This window comes from Tigriopus californicus, chromosome 2 (assembly GCF_007210705.1).
Source record: "Tigriopus californicus strain San Diego chromosome 2, Tcal_SD_v2.1, whole genome shotgun sequence".
NCBI lineage: Eukaryota > Metazoa > Arthropoda > Copepoda > Harpacticoida > Harpacticidae > Tigriopus > Tigriopus californicus.
In genome coordinates this window covers 2,146,509-2,164,447 of record NC_081441.1, presented here as the reverse complement: position 1 = coordinate 2,164,447, position 17,939 = coordinate 2,146,509, and positions in this window count along the sequence as shown.

The window sequence follows — 17,939 nt, the reverse complement described above, 5'->3', positions numbered from 1 at the left end:
CAATTATCCATCCACCTTAAAACATTGAAACTATACCCATATTGTCAAGCCTTTTGACAGGATATCGTGGTTAGCTGTGTGAAGGCTCAAATATTCCAAAAAAGTCTTTCAAATCGTGGTTGATTGGTATATTGTTCAGAAAATTATGAATGGTATGCATTGTAGAATTATTCACCCGGAAGCCAAACTACTGATCAGCAAGGTAATCACCTGCGAAATGATGAAAAATTTGCTTGTACACCATTTTTTCAAGCACTTTAGAAAATGAAGGGAAAATACTAATGGGTCGGTGGTTCGATAAATTTGATTTGTGAACTGGGAGCACTTTGGCGGTCTTCCACTCAATTGGCATATGACCAGATATCAACGTCATGTTAATCAAACGACTAAGAACTTCAGCAATTTCATATTTGATCTCTTTTACAACTGTATTCTAGATGTCATCTATTCTGCATTCTGCAGTTTATTAATAACTTCTATATCATTGTAGCGTCTCATTACCTTGAAATAATATTTACGTTTATCCGATACATTGGGAATATACTTTAATACGTTATCTTTTACATTACTATCACAACATAGATCGTCACTCGTGAGTTTCCCTGCTGTAACAAAGTATTCATTAAAAACATATGATCTGAAAAAAGGCCCAAGGCAGAGAAATGGGCTCTCAGAGGTTTGAGGAATCACGTGGTTTCGGCACTACTTTGATTTAGTCTCCAAATACCGTTCTTTGAGTTACAAGAAATTTCTGAATGGTTTTGCAATCTCATACAATAACTAAACAAATGCTGTTTTATTGGTGGATTGACCGCGTGCTCTCTTTGACTTTAATTGCGATTGGAACATTTGAGGTATCATTTTGGTTTCAGTACCTCTTACAAATTGTCCCTTGCGAGCATGCCAATAAAAAAGTAGTAATATGATCTCTAGCCGCAGGGGTCCAAGAATATCAAAACTGTATCGCAATGTTGTTATATCCATATCATATACTGATAATTAATAGTAATCAGAGTGCTTGAGTAAAATCGTATCATTCAATAAAATTGGAACTTCTTGATTTCTCGGGTAGCTATTTTTGTGGGAAAGAGGACAAATTTGCTCATTGATAAATTAGATGATCATTTTGCTAAACTTAAGAGGGGAGATGAAGTTGGTCAGAGGCTTCGCATTCCTGATTTGGTTTGGGGTGGGGCCTGGATTTCAATTGTATCCATGATCAACAATGTCTCAAATAACGTCCTAGATGTTGGCGAAGATCTTCACAATGGGACCTTGGGGCACTTCAAGAAGTTAAGTGGCCACAGACACCTTCAGCTTGTTGGAGAAGAGGCGCCTGATGCTGACTCTGGGGTCCTTGACAATTTGCGCTTTGAGCTGACAAAGAAGCTCTCTTCTGAGCTCTCTTAAGATCTCCTCTGTCATCCAATGTCTCTTCCATAGCACCAACCGCGGTGCAGGAGTATTCAGATTTTCCTCACGCACCCTGTTTCATGTTATACTATAACAATAAAAGATACCAGCGTTAACATAATAGTTCATCCCCTTTATAACGACTTTCAAAACCTGCTTTTAAGGTAAGGCTTGCAAACTTGGAGTAGAGTAAAGACTACCAAGGAGAGATACATTGTTTCCTTTACAAATTATCATCATTATGGAGGGTGAAGAATCCAGGATAATTGATATTGACAGTCAGTAACGTCACTCACACGATCAATTCAGTTCATTACCAACAAATAGCTACTAACCAACAAAAATATTATTTACCACAATCTTCAGTCAGTTGATGACGATGGCATCAATGGACTGCCACGCCAACGAGTCCATAATTTGTATCACAATTCCATCTATGAAGCTCAAGAAATGAAACATATTTTAAAAAAATGTGATTCCTCAAAGGAATTTTTGTGCAACTGCATTGCAAATTGAGGAATCACTGACATCCCTGAGGGCGGAAATATTGAGGAATCATCCACAAAAATGAGGAAATTTGCATTGTTGACAATGTAGTAAATGTGTTTCCTCACAAAATGATGCCTCAGGGCCATGATTCCTCACGGCTTTAAAACACTCCCATAGTTCAGAGCGCGACAACACGAAGTATAAAGACCCGCCTCCTCCGGGGCAACATTGTGCCAAAAGGAAGAAACATAGTATCGCTCCGTTCTCGAAAAAAGGCCATGAGGAATCGTTTTGAGGCATCATAAAACGAATCTGGTAACTTTAGGTTTTGAAGGGAAAACTCTCAAAATTAGCCAAGTTTCTAAAACAAAAAATTAATATTTAATACCAACCTGGACACCCTTAAACCTTACATCAATCAAGATGGTACCAAATTGTTATGACTACCTTGTGGTTTACCATCTCCTCAGGCATGACCTCACCAAGAACATGACCTAGATGATGGAAGTTGATGAGCAAGGTACTTTGGGAGGTTGAGGGACCTCCAATTTTTCAACTTTCGTGTATCACTGGATCAGTGTTGCTAGATATTAGGTAATTTCCCCTTTCTTGGTTGGTTGTGAAACCTGGCAATACCCAACTTGTAAAAAAATCTTGGGTATTTTGTTTGGACAATTAAAAGTTAGGAACAGAGAAAATATAACTTTTCTTTTTTAAAATATAGAAATGACAGTTTTTTGTTACTTTAAAGCCAAAGTTAATACTTCTCTATGGTGACAAACCAACCATTAGTAGGAAAAAAATATATATTTTTTTGCAAATTACGATTTCCCAAAATTTAGCAATTCCCAAAAAGGCCCAAAAATGTTGTCCATATTTGTTGCAAATAATCTGACCAAACGTAAATAAGCTTCAGAATTAGTCTATCCCCGACTAAGTTCGAATCTGGACAGGCACAAAGTAACCAATACCAACTAAAAGGCTTTTTAAATGGAGCAAAATCTTGTAAGGTCTTAGGGTGGTCCAGTTTTTTGACAGTTTCATATATTGGCCTTCAGGTTTTACTACATTTTCTAACTGCTTTTCTTTCGTTGGATCCTTATTTTTCCATTTTTTCAAATGCTACAATCACCATCAAGAAGTCCTCAAAAAATCTACGTGCGATAACAAGGCTCTTAATAGTCTTCTCTTCGAAAATAGATATTTTTGTTAAGAAATTTGGGAAATTTACCATGGTTAAAATGGTTAGTTAAAACATTTCTTGGGGAATTTCATGAAAATTTTATGGCAACACTGTATGTGTTCAAGTCAAAGCTTTACTCTTGATGTCAGTGTGGATTCACTTTCCGAACGGTAACAACACATGACATGAAATTTTCTAGACAAGTATATCAGTGAGGAGTCTGACATCAAACGAGTAGACGTTATTCTCCATCAATTAGTTGGCAGTTATATATTTTTTACACTTAACCTTTTGCTTTCAGGAGCTGGTGTAGACGAGCGATCTAATGGTGCGTCTACACGACAAATAATTCGGCAAATAATTAGCCATTTGACAAACATTGTTTGGCATTTCACAAGCATTTCACAAACATTTCTCGATTTGAACATGTTTAAAGTTTGTTTGCCCAAGAGCAAATATTTCATGGACGACAGCGTCCTCCCCAGCCATTGGAAGAAAGGTGTCCATTTTCAGTAATTATGGAACTTAACTCTTTCGATCCATGATGGTTTATAACAAAGAAAAATGTATTGATTGTTGTTCATTTTGACACAGGATAACCCCAACTTGGAGAATGAAGGGGCCTGGAATTGTCAATTCATGTTCAAAGTCATCAGATGTCATCCTATCCCCTTTTAATTCAGTAGTCACACTTCCATCTCCCGTCGAGAATTGAATGATGATCGATCGATCAACCAACCAACATATCACCTATCTCCGGAATCCGGATTCATCTCCTCACGTCCAGACAATGAAAGTGTCGACCCCAGTTAACCCACCCACCCTGAGCCTGTCCTCGGGCTCAGCTCGGTCATGGACACGGCCCCGGCCATGGTCCCGGCCCCATCTTTTACATCCGTCTTCTGTGAGCCAGACTTGAGCGAGCCAACCCAAAGCTCGATGGATGGATGGATGGATGGATGGATTCCTTGACCTCGTCCCAAGAAGATTAATCCGATACAAGTTGGATCAGATCATCAGAGACAACGGAATCATCGGCCCATACCTGGAGGTTCTTGGCCGGACACACACGGCCATGATCGGTCCTCTACGTACACCCTTGAGACCCAAGCATCAGGACCAGCCAGCCACTTTTGACTGCTCTTTCGTCCATTTCCCGCCCGCCAATTTTAGGCGTGAAAGCCAGATCAGTCGGATCTCAACGGACCGAGTCTTACCCACTGACATGTCATCACTTTAAAGCTGCCCATGACCATCACCTTCCCTGTGAAATGCCGTCTGTTCTTGTGGGTTGGTCCTTATTGGTTCTATAAAATTGAACTCTTTTTAGTCAATGCCATCCGTAATGTTAACTGCATATAAATATCCAAATTGTCTTTATCATGTTTAATGCTCTTACTATATTTGTGTTAACGTTCCTGACATGACCTTTGATCTATATATCGTTGTCATATTTCGACCCGTTCTCGGCTATTAAATAGTTTATGATACTCTTGGAGAACTGTTGTCCATTTATTCACGGTTATAATGAGTTGGAAAATTGGTCGGGTTTTCGTTTCCAAAAAATTGATTTATGGTTTATAGTCAAAATGAATTTCGAAAACCTTCCGAAAAGCAATTTTTATCAGAAGTGATTCATCAGTTGGCTTGTGGTATAGTTCATAGAACGGGGCAAAACACGCCTTCAAGTAGTAATCGGTTTCAGCCAACATATGACCGCACAGATTGAAATTGGCAAAATAAAGGACCTTTTTGGAAAGCGAAACATTCTTATCATGATAGTGCCCATCGTTTTATTTTTTTTCAAATTTCATTCCTCAGTTTTCCCTATGTTCATTATACTAATCATCTTGTTTAACGTGCATAACATAAATATTGAATGAAAGACCCATTGAGAAATGATACAATCACTTGCAAGGTCATCTGATTAGAAATCTACATCAAAATATTTGTCAAACCGTTTTGATCGGGCAGTTTTACGTGTAGACGGCTCAGAGATGAACTGTTTGTCAAATGCCAAACATTTCCGAAATAATTAGGCAAACTTTGTGACAGAATGTTTCTCGTGTAGACGCACCATAAGGGGCAGCGTGAACCAAACAAGAATCCTCTCCACAGTTGTCGGGCTTCAACCCAGGAGCCGGAAGTAAATCTGTTTGAAACTCAGCATCAGCCAAGGAGTTCTCTAGACATGGAGATTGACAGTGCCCAGAGGGTAGACAACGAAAGGGCAATGTGGAGTAGCTCTTCAGAAGGTCAAAAAACGTGTGCGTTTTGATAAAACCTTGGTATTCAGATCAATAACGTTTATCACTAATGTTATTTTCATCACCTTGTCTGGTGATATGTTGCTATCAAACTGGGATTTTAAAGTAAAAAGTGCCAAGAAATGTAAAATAGCCAATGTACTACACTATTCTAATGTTTAATTCCTCCCTTCTCACCACCATTTTATTTATGGTGATTACTTGAACTGAAATCTAGTTGCTTTTGGCAGGTATACACGCTTTCAGCCATTCAAAATATAATCTAAAAGTGTCGTGACATATAGTTTGTATGGGATTAACAACAAAGAGTCCTTTTGAACAATGAGATAAAAGCGTCCGTTGAGAAGTTTTTTTGTTACAAAGCTCTTGCACAAAACTGTGTTCACAGAAATATATCTCATGCATTTAAACAGAGGTAACTTGATGGCCTTTTTCAAATGCATTTAATAACCAAAAGACCAAACAACATTAAGTTCACATCCATCATTCATATGAATTCAATATGTATCAAGGGTAAACTGATCATGTTTTGGTTTTCTTCATTTCTTCCACTTTTCTGAAGAACATTATGATTGATTTGGTTATAACCAGGTCACCACGCAGGCCAACAACTTTATAGTTTAGGCTCATAATATGGAATGGGGTCCTAAGGCCTAATTACAAACACTTCACTTTAGTTAATAGAAAATAGGAGTATGGGTCCACTAGTTGGGGTCTGAAGTTGGAAACAGGTTGCTGATGACCGTCTGGGGATACAGTTGAAATTCCCACTGGCTTTTACAATAGTTGTAGAAACTCTTAATGCTCTCACAAAGTGTCATGAATGCCGTTGACAATGTGGGGACTAATAATGGCCAATGAAATGATTCATCTTGGTCAAGAATCTGAGAGCAAACAAACTTGGCTTGTCAGTCACTTCAGTTGTCACATAGAAGAGCAAGGGACAACACTTTTGAAGGAAATACACTATTGACGTACTATTACACAGATTCACAGGCAGGCAAGCTGAGCAACACTCACTCACAAATACTTGCTGCGTGCCCAATCATATGTCAATAATCTCAACTTGTTCAAGTTGGTCAACCTGTTTCTTAGTTTTAATGAATACACATCAAGTTCCCTAGGTTGCTTGCATTCACAAGTCTTGATGACAGGGCTTTGGCCTTTGGATGGCCAAGTCCTGGTAAATAAGGATGGGCGGTCTCTGAGCTGCAAAAAGTAAGGTTGCTTGGGTCACAGTTTAGGACACTTTGTCACCAATGAAGGGTAATTCATGCCTTTGTCTTCAGTTTTGAGTCCTATCTGGATCTCTTGAGATACGATGTTTTCAAACATAGAACAGACAATCAGAGGATATTGGATTGTGAGGGGACGGGTCAGGTTGACCCACTTCTTGAAATGGTTTGACAAAATGGTACTGAGGTCAACCCAAGGGCGGGTCATTGAGTAGTAATAACACACAATGATTTATAAACGGATTTCACCTCAGATTTTATAGGACTAGAGCACGGTCGCTTCAAATTTAGCCCTTTCGATGTCTCGCAGCGGCCCTAAGATGGAACCCTGGGGCACACCTGACTTGACATCAAGTATGTCACTAAGGGATCCCTCAGCCATAACAATTTGCTTCCTATCATGAATGAAGCTTCTTATCCAATTGAGAACCTTGCCTTTGATCCTGATGTCATGAAGTCTATTCAACAAAAGGCCATGATCTACTTCATCAAAGGCCTTGGCAAAATCAAGATAGACAACATCAACTGACTCATGCCTTTCCAGTCCCTCGATGACCTGACAGAGCTGACATAAAAGAGTTTACGAAACAAGAAGGGGGTCTATACATTGTTACAATAGACAGATCAAGACCTTGAAGATGACAAACTAAGACCTCTACTTCTCCATTTGACATTTGTACACGACTAATTTGCAAATCATTCCTAACATATAGGCATACACCCCCATGTGGGAATATGGGATTATCAGGGCGTATCCTATCACAACGAACTAAGTTGAAACCAATTATGGTTAGTTCTTCATCTAAGACCCCTGGCCAAAGCCAGGTTTCTGTTATAGAGATGAATGAAATCTCTCTCTCAACGGCTAGTTCTTCTAAGATCTTAACTTTTGTGCTGTCTTTTTTAGAAATCAGACAATGGACGTTCAAATATAGCTCCTTTACGGGCCTCTCTTCTGACGGACCAAGCTCTCAAGATCTTGGACCATCCTCTCCAACCGTAAAAAATCCCGCTTATCAACAAAGCTACGTTCTACTGGAGGCAAAGCATGAGCTAATGGGGATGGTTGGGTTTGAGGAATGGGTTGGCAGCTACATTAGAATAAGAACGAATTTTAGGAATAAGGGTGGGGCAAGGAATATTAGGGAGGTGAGTGTTAATAAGAATAGGGGTGGATTGAGTATTTGAAGGAAGAGGAGGGAATTAGGAGAGAGGGTGAGGGGTAGGAGGAGAGGGAGGGAGGAAGCTAAATGGGTTAAGGAAGGGGGTTGGGTGGGACTGGGTTTAGGAATAGGGTCAGCTCTAAAACTACGAAACTGAGCTATCCTATTTTTCGCCTTTCTTTGCGTCCTTTCTACGTGAACGGAGGTACACCGTACATTAAAGCACGTCTTAAGTCTCATGGACTGACGGCACATGTACGGGTGAAAAAAGGACAATCTACCTTTGAACGTCCCTTCTATTCCTATTCTTTTTGACACCATTTAAGGTGGTCAAATTGGCAGCCTTTTCCTTCTTCAGGACAAGGGTGCTTCCGGTAAATAGGTAGGACTGTTTTCTCTACAAATTTCTCATCCTGCTCTTTTTCAAGAGGAGGTACTACTTCAACCTCTACATTGGTCAATTCAGTCGACTTCTCAACTACTGGGTGAGCCTGCTCTTCAAGCAGCACCCTGGTCTGATTGACCCAGACAGCTAAAGCCTCAACGATAAAGAGTTTATTGACTACGGAAGGATCCTTCCCTGCCAAGACCTAGTCCAAACACTGTCTAGCCTCTTTGCTGACTTTTCTAAAAATAGCTTCCATCATGAATGCAGGAGTAACTATCTATGAGCAGAAAAATCAAGAGACCAAGAAGAAGAAGAAAACTAAAATGCTATGCAATCTTGTCCTGAGATGCAGGACAACGAAGCAAAATAGGAATAAACTACCTCACATCAAACTAAACATAGAAATCTAAGATGGAGATAGCAAACATGAAGTGAGGGCCAGAGAAAAGCAGGGAATCAAGAACATATGTAAACTAGGAAAACAACACAAAAGCACAGAAATAAACTCAACAAACTGGTCTAACGCAAAATAAAATCAATACACCAATGAACAATAAATCTAACTGTCAAGGACCAATACAATGAAACTAAAGAACTACAAATAACGATTTGGAACTAGAAACACCACACTACAAATCAGAGAGAAACTGCTAAAGCTAAAAATAGACATAAATGAGCAATAAACTTATTAAGTTTTAAAGTAATTACGTCTTACCAAAGAGCCGTGAAAACCCAAACCTAATTAAGTGAATGAATGCCAATTCCCATTCATTCACCCACACATAAACACCACGAACACTACACGTGCACAGCAACCAAGGAGCAACAGAGGAAGTCACACCTTGGTTCGCAATAATTCGAGCTTCCTTTAACAGGGCCTCAAACAATCATCAATCAATTGGCTAAGGATATAAATCGCTAGCTACCTCTACTCCCCACGGTCCCAGATCAATCTTGGTTGTCTGGCATATGCCTGGGCCAATCTTCAAGGCTAACTACCCTGCAAAATGTGGTCACTATCCTAGTCTAAATGCGTCTATCACAGTCGATCTCTACTCTAGAGTCTAACTACTGATTTCTGCGACAAGAGTGATGAACTTTAGCTGCAGTTGAATACAAATCACTTGCTACCGCTACCCCCTACAAGGCCAGCATGATCTCAGTCGTCTGGGAAGTCTAGGCTACTCTTCAAGGCAAACTGTACAGTTAATCTACTTTATTCATCAAAACACACCACCTATCAGTTGTCTTGCTCCAGTAAGAAAAGTTAGGGGAATTGTTGGGCCAATAAAAAAGGGGAGATTTACATATGAGACAATGGATAAATTATTACTGCTCAATCTGGTAAGATGGTCCAATGGAGATGCTTGGATGAATTCCACTCGACGGGATTGAAGGTCCACTCACAGAGTGACGAAGTGCTGTGCTCAGACTCGGCACTTCAAAGGTCCTAATGCTCCTCTGAACGCTTCCTGGGTTACCTACTCCCATACAATGATGATATCTGTCCTTCAAAACAGTTCCCATTTCTTGGCACCACAACAATGGCAAAGTCCCAGCACTTAACAATGGTAGGTGTTTCCTCCTCGGAGTCAAAAACTGACTTCTCTCCTCAAGCTCCAAATTCAGACCTCTGTCCTCGTTGAAGGATGATGGGTTCCCCTGTTCTCCTTGAGAACCAAAATGTGACTGTTTTAGTTTAATTTCCCGTACTACGTTGACTTCCGCCTCTTCCTCATGGGGGCTAAAAGGGTTGTCTCAGGGCTCATGGTGAACGCTGTCAGCTTTTCCTGTTGACCATGGGGGTTGTGGAGACATTTGCCCACCCCCGGCCTGGACGTCAAAGGGTTCATCGTTTTCACAGTTGTCCACGAAGAGTTCGATTGTCTTTCCTGGTCAAAGGCAGGCATTTTGGTGACAACAATTCTTGGGGATGAGATTTCTTATTCAGATTCTCTTCCTATCTTATAATGTCCACGGGAATATTGTCTAGCGTAACCAAGGATTTGCGAGATTACGTCGGATCAATTTCTGAGACTCACTTCCTTGGGAGTGTCTCCAAATTTCACAGCTTTCTGAGACCTTGAGACCTTGTCTTTCAGCAATGAAAGGCAGGAGAAGCTTACTTATGATGAATTACGACATCTCTGCAAGCATTGGTGTTACATTTGGTTGACATCTGGTCCCCAAACTGACACATGTTGGGCAATCCAACGACTTCGCAGTTTTTACAAGACGTCAACATACAATGTCTCAAGACATTTTGATAAACCCAATTCCTTGACACGCTCAGGTCCTTGAGAAGAATTACAGATTTGAAAACGTAATCCTCGCCACTCTTAACACAAGAAATGCAATCTTGTGGCTGGCCAAGCAAAGATTATTGTCAAACACATCCATGTGTAACCGCTGCAACCGTCGCCAAACTTAGGTGGCTGATTCATCACGGAGTGACGGGATCATTTGGCGTTGCGGAGCTTGCAAGTCCGTCCAGAGCATTAGGATTGGGTCATTCTTTGAGCGGGCAAAGCTTCCCCTGAATCTGAAATTTGTGTACGGGTGGTCCAGGAACTGGCTCATAAAAGAGTGTACTCAGGAATTTGGCGGCATGTCTAGCAAAACCACCACTGATTGGGGGAGGTTCTGGCGTGATATTGCCGGCGAGTTTCTATTGGCCAATCCAATTGAGATTGGGGGGTGAGAGTGGACGCCATTGGGAATTTGAGCCCCATCATTGTGGAAATTGACGAGACACTGGTTGTTAAGGCCAAGTATCACCTTGGTAGAGCCGTCCCTCAGAGATGGCTCTTTGGAAGTATTGAGCGAGACACTAACAGATGTTTCACGGTGGAAGTACCTGACCGTTCAAGGCAAACATTGGAGGCTGCCATCCAAAGGTACATCTTGCCTGCATCCCATGTGATTAGTGATGGCTGGGCAGCGTACCAGGGCATCAATCAGTTGAATGGTGGTGTCTTTACGCATGATGTGATTTTGCATGACCAACACTTTGTGCATCCCCAGGATGACTCCATTCACACTCAAAACATTGAGTATACCTAGATAAATTTGAAGAGGAAATTTAAGCGTCAGTCAGGAACATCAGCCCATATTCTCAGTGGGCATATTGAAGGGTCCCTTGGGCGTCGCCTTCACAGGGATGTCTCCACCTTATCCGCTTTTTGGGCCTGTGTTGCTGACCACTCTGTACTTAAATTTTTGCTTCAAATTCATGTAAAATATATGTCACTAACACAAAATGTCAATGCCCTTCTAATCATATTTCATTATTGGTACTTTTTTAAGCCTTCCTCCTGGTCACACGTATTAACAAAGCAGCTGTGCCTGAGTTACCTGTTGTAAAGGATGACGCAAAGGTCATTTGTAGGGCATTTGGCAAGCTAAAGGCTCTTTTTCCAGGTGTTTTTGTCTCTCGTACAAAAACGAACACTTAAAACTTGAACACTCTTTAAAAGAAGTGAGAAAATCAACGCCTTTTCATTGGTTCAAGATCTCTAACAGGGTAATCTTGACTAGGGATCCTGGATTTTTTTTCCAACCTAAATCCCTTTCTCCCTTAGTGGTCATGGAGTACTCCATGTACTGGTTTGTCAGCCTTGCCCTCTTTTTACACCAGGCGTGCACTCTTCCAGCCAAACAGACCCGTTGCATGCGTTTGACGGCGCGTAACGTTAGTCAACATGGAGTACGGCACTCTATGGTCAAGATTAGAGACTTTCAAGATTGCACATTGTACTTTGTTGATGTTAGTATGGAAATCTGGGCTAAACTGGTGATGACGCAAAGTGATCCATGTCTGCAAGAGTTCATTACAAATCTTTTCTGGAGCTAACTTGTGGCTTTGTGATGTATGATGTAGCTCATACTGTGCTTCAACAACTTGCAATGTACTTGAAGGAAGTGACACAAGTCCAGATTGAGCTTTGGAAACATCAATGGACTCAGAGTTTCATGGCCATTCTTTGCTCTCAAATTTAAAAGAAATTTTCGAATGGTAAATCAACCTTCTACCCCAATCTGTACCTTCCAGAAACTGCATTGATCTCTTGTGGAGGAGGGACCTCAAGGCTGAGCTATTACTTAAAAGGACTTATTATTGCATAGAATAGCAATAGAAGCGTCATTCTAGAGGTCCCCATTGCTCCAACATCCACAGAAAATGTTCCAACATCCACAAAAAATCATAGATCAGCCCCTAACTTTTGCCCTTGCCAAAATTGTGGATCCAATTTCTGGCCGACAACAACGTCAACTTTCGTTTATTTCCGAATTCACCACCCAAATTCGCCATGTCTCGAGTAAAGGCACTGTTGTGGCGGATGCTCTCTCTTGTGCGTGCTCCTTGTCCTGGGTGAAATCAATCTCGTCAACCCCCCAGGCCTCTCCTGAGCTCAGACGTCTGACCCAGAATGCTCATCCACGCGCATATCCCTAACTGCCCTGAAATATGAAGTGTTTAAAGTGTCGCCCAGAGTTCACTTCCTCTGTGATACTTTACAAACCATCTCTAGTCCTTGGGTGCCATCAAGCCTCCATTCACGCCACGGGGCATTCGGGCGCTTGCGTGGGACAAAGACTCATGTCCAAACACTATGTCTGGCATGATCTGAATTGGGGTGTGACTCTTTGGATCGCCCAGTATACCAACTGCCAACCCTCTGGCAGGTCTCAGATCCTCCATGTTGATTTTGTTGGACCTTTAGACGTATCAGCTGGTTTCAAGTGTATCTTTACCATCATTGATCACTTTAGCCAAGTAGGGTGATCTCTGTTTGTCTCTCCTGCCATTATTTCATTGACTACGTCACCACTGTCATCTCTGTTATAAGAAATATACAGCTGTCAGATTACACTTATCATCCTTGTATTGACTTCCACATCATTTCCCGCGTCCCCGCCATCATACCTGCCATGGCGCATTGATACGGACTTGTCGCTCCTGCCTCTCTGTGACCGCCACCACTTGGACCCTCGACGCCCAACTTCACCATCTTCACGCCAACTGACACTGTCTTCCAGACCCATCTGGTTGCCAAGCATGGCGCTTTCCTGCTTGGTATCCACGTCCAAGAGTGGCCTCCGTTCTCAAACAGCCTTCATAGAAGAGGCCCTAGGCCAATTCTTGCCCAACATTGCCGTCTCAAGGAAAAGTATGAGAAGCTGGAGGACGCCAGACAAGTTTACAAGGAGCAATACGTGTAGTACATTGGAGACAACCCCGCCAACTCCCTCGGCCCGGAGGTCAACGCCAAGTACGCGAACTTGACCGCCAGGCTGACTTGGCGGAGGTGGACACGGAGATTATCCAGCTCAGGATCCTCCTCACTGACAAGGCCGCTTTGGTCTCCCTTGATGTGGCCTCTTGCACCTCTTTTCTCGACTTCAGCATCGTTGTTGCACAGCCCAATGTTCAAGATGGTGGGAGACATGACACAGTTCATTCTCTCCAACTCTTCCCCACCCCTTGAACATTGCAACTAGATTATGCGGTTTGACAAGTGTGCTAATGCCATCTATTTTATAAAAAACATACAGCTGTCAGATTACACTTATCACCTTTGTATTGACGTCGACATCATTTGCCGCGTCCCCGCCATCGTATCTGCCAAGCCGTTGGCCTGAAGCCATTCCCTTACCCAATATTACGGCTCTTTTTTGTGCCTGTGCCTTACTTAGCGGCTGGATTTGTTGCTTTGACTTGCCAAGGACACTAAAGCAAGGAAACGCCACTGTTTGTGATCACGAAACCTTTCCCACCAAGTAAGGCCTAAAATTTTGCGGCTGACATTTTTGAATGTCAAGCATTGGCATAATTATTGAACAAAATATGTGACTAATGTCATTTTTGTAACCATTGATGGTATGTGCTTAAAACCAGGCATTTAGATAAACTTCTTTAAACATGTCTTAAAGTACAACAACTGAAAAGTGCTAATTAGGTTTTCTTGATAAAGCAAGAATTTGCTTGAAACACAATCAATCAATTCTGTTTTGCCAATAATATTATTTGTAGAAAATTGTTTCAGAAACATCTTGACCAACTTTCAAGTAATTTGACGATTTGTTATCAAACTATAGTTCTCACTCTAGGAATGGCCCTCAATCCAAAAGTAGACATACTGTAGCTCTGAGCTACAAATTGTTCTTTAAACTCATGTGGATGCTTCATAATCATTAATTTTCATAAATTCATTAATTTATAATCATAAATTTCAAGAGATATGGCACCTGTTTTCTTTGACTATTTTGGTATTTTGGATGCTTTTGCAAGAAAAACAATTTATTGGAGCCCAAAGTTCAAATTGAGATCTAGTCTACTGTACTTTGGTATTACCCTGTGCCCCTTAAATAATGCCTGCCTTTTATGCAAACTTCCTAATAAGTAGAAATTTAAACTTTACAAAAAGATAACTCATTCATTTTTCACCAATGCCTGATGTTTTTTGTCAAATGTGTGGGTTAAGACAAAATTATCAATTGTCCATCCCAGATATTCTAATATGTTAACATTTATGTACATGCACTTTTATTGCTTATTCCATGCATTTCTTTTATATTTTGTTAGTGCAAGTTCCTCATCAATTAATTAAATGATTCTTGTTGATTTTCTATCTAAGCGTGTGTTTGAGCCAGTTTTACGCAATATTTCACTGATTTGAAAGACAATTTGATTGTTTTTGATTAATTTGATGTTATTGGGTATTTCATTTATTCTTCACGTCTCTTTTACCTGCGAAATGTTCCTCTGCAATGGCATTCAAGTTATCGCTATTCCTTTGCATAGTAGACATTGGTATGATGAAAATTTTGTCAAAATTAAATTCCCCTCCCCGCCCAAACTTGTGTTATGTCCGTTTTAAGTTATAGTCGTTTATTCAAATTTCCCGCGCAATCGGGAGGCAATCGAGTGTCTGGGTGACGGGCAGAAAAATACCCCTTGATTTTGTTCCTCCCATAGTGGCTCGAATCACAATGAGTTTCATTAAATAATGATGATAAATTGACGATGATAAGTTGGCGTGACTGGATTTGATTCTGTATTAATCTCTTCTCTCATTGCTTCTCCATGCAAATCTTTTCTACTCGTTTTTGTAAAATGCACAGAACGGGCTCGATGAATACTTCGAACTCTCTTAATAAAAATCGTTATTTATTTTTACTATTACTTGAATTTCACACATGACTTCCATTGAAATCAAGCACAGCAGCCAGTAGTTTTGGGCCGAAAGAATGATGATTGGGATCTTTGACTGAGTATCTTGCGTAAGTTTCTTCAAATTTGTGGTGGACTGTTTCATGGGCTTGTTCACTAAAGCGTAAAAAGCCTTCGCCGGAACACGTTGTGAACTCTAGGACATGTTCAAATAGCACATGTGCTTTGCTGCTAATTTTTAATCCGGTCCGCATGTACGAGGTCTTGAACTTTGCGATGAGTTGGTTCAAATTGGTGTCCACGTCCGTTCCTAAGTATCCATCATTCACTCTCTTCAGATCACGGAAGGCTTCAGCAAACTTTATCACAATGGGTAAATCAAGACTGTCACTGGAAAGTTGCTCGAGTTTATCCACATTCTTCAGGAGTTTATTGCACGCTCTTCCCGGGAAGCATCCACCCCGGTAATTGTCCTGCACGAGGTACAACGATGACGCCCATTCCATCGCAATACTATTTGCTTGTTCTTTTAGTCCGTCAAACAACCGGTTGACTAATCCAAGTGTTAGATGGAGTGAAGGAGGTGGAAGGAGATTCAGAATTGCAGACTCTTTCAACAAAAGAGGGGGGTATTTGACGTTGAAGAATTTCTTGAGTAGGTTATCTCGTGATCCGGCCTTCTTCCAATCCTCATATTTTGATTGGTTGAATGCAAAAGATCGTTGAATCTCTTCTCCAGAAGTATCTTGGCCAACTCTCCAAGTACAGTAAGGACAGGGATACCGGCTTGCATGAGAGGTCATCCCACACAAAATATTGGTCATTTTAAGATCACAGACCGTTGAGTTCTTGTATTAGACTGACTCGATCAAGAGCAGTCGACTTTATTATTATCTCATGAGTTATGGAAAGCCAAATGGAACTACGGAAAGCCGAATGGAACGTCTCCCTGGGGAGCCGAAAGACACGTGGATTTGAGGCTGATAGAATAAATAACTAATCACTTTAGAATAAAAAGTATTTGTAAATATAGTATGTAGTATATGTAAATGGTTTAGTGGACGGTGATAGTGCCGTCAAGCGGAGAAGTGGGGATTTCTTCGATGCGGCTTCCATTAGGGGTGCTACCCGCAGAGGACAGCAGGCTGTCATTGGGTGGTGCCACTCTCCCTTCGCGAGGGGCGTGGTGGCGCCGGTGGAATTCGTCGAGGAGTCCGAATGGCAGGTGGATTTCCAGGAAATGGAACCCGGAGCTGCGGGTTATTTCGGTGTTGGGGTTGGCAACGATGGTCTGGTCCTTCCCGGATGTGGTCTTTGCTTTGGACGCTGAAGACCCCATGGCTAGAGAACCGAAGAGAACGTCGTAAAGGTGGAGGGACGGAAGCGGGGTCCTTCACATGAACTGCTGGGACAGGGACGGCCGCGTGAGGGGCACCTGATGTTGAAGAAGACGGCAGTGGCTTAAGGAACCGTTGATTGCGTCGAAGAGTTCGTCCGTCGTCGTGGAGAACGTTGAAGGATTCACCAGAGGGACACACAGAGATCACAGTTCCAGTCTGATCCCACTTCTTGGAGATTGGGTTCTGGATGCGAACACGCATATCTGGATGAAAAAAACTCTCTGACGGGGGTGTCGGCCGGGGCGTCACACGAGAGGAGGGAAGCGCGGTGCGTAGCTGGCGGCCAAAGAAGACAGCACTAGGTGCAAGACCAGACGTCGCACGGGGGCATGCAAGGAATTCGCGTAAAGCCGCGCGAAAGGTTGCCATATTGTCGGTGCGATGAAGGAGTAGCTTGACGTTTTTGACAGCTGCTTCAACCAACCCGTTGGAGTTAGGATGATGAGGGCTGGAGGGCTCGAAGGTGATCCCTTTGTGTGCACACCAGGCCGCGAATTCGGACCGAAACTGGGGTCCATTGTCCAACCTGATAACCAAAGACGTCGAACCACTCTGAAAGGATCTGAATAATAGCTTTAGTATGCAGTTGCGTTAAAGGTTTAGTCCATACAAAGCCGGAGGCTTCGTCAACCATGACCAGCCAGTATCGACCAGAAAAGTGAAAAAGGTCCAAACCGACATGGGTCATAGGACTAGTCGATGGATGGGAGCGCCGTACTTCCACCGGTTTGGAAGGACAGAGTGTCTGACATTTTGTACACGCGTCGATCATGTTCTTGATGTCGCTGGCCATGCCTGGCCACACAAAGAGCTTTGCATGCAATTTAGTCTTCTCCAGGCCTTGATGAGCAAGGTGAAGTCGGCGAAGAATTTCCGGCCTAGCTGACGGTGGCGGGATAATTTTTCCATCACAGAGGAGCAGTTCAGCACCATCAACCGGGAGGATGCTGAGATTGCTCCATGAAGTTTGAAAGGGGAGAGCCACACTCGGGGGTAGATCACGAGCAGAGGCATAACTCCGCACCTCCTGAATCAGCTTTTTGTACCCGTCATCAATCGCAGACACAATGAAGATCAATTTGGGATCCAAGTGTTCAATTTCATTAGACATGACTTTTAACGTGCAATCGGCATGGTCAGGCTTGCAGGGAAACAATGGAGAGCGTGATAGCGCGTCAGCAATCAAATTGTCTTTCCCTGGAGTCCACTTGATCTTGAAGCAGAAAG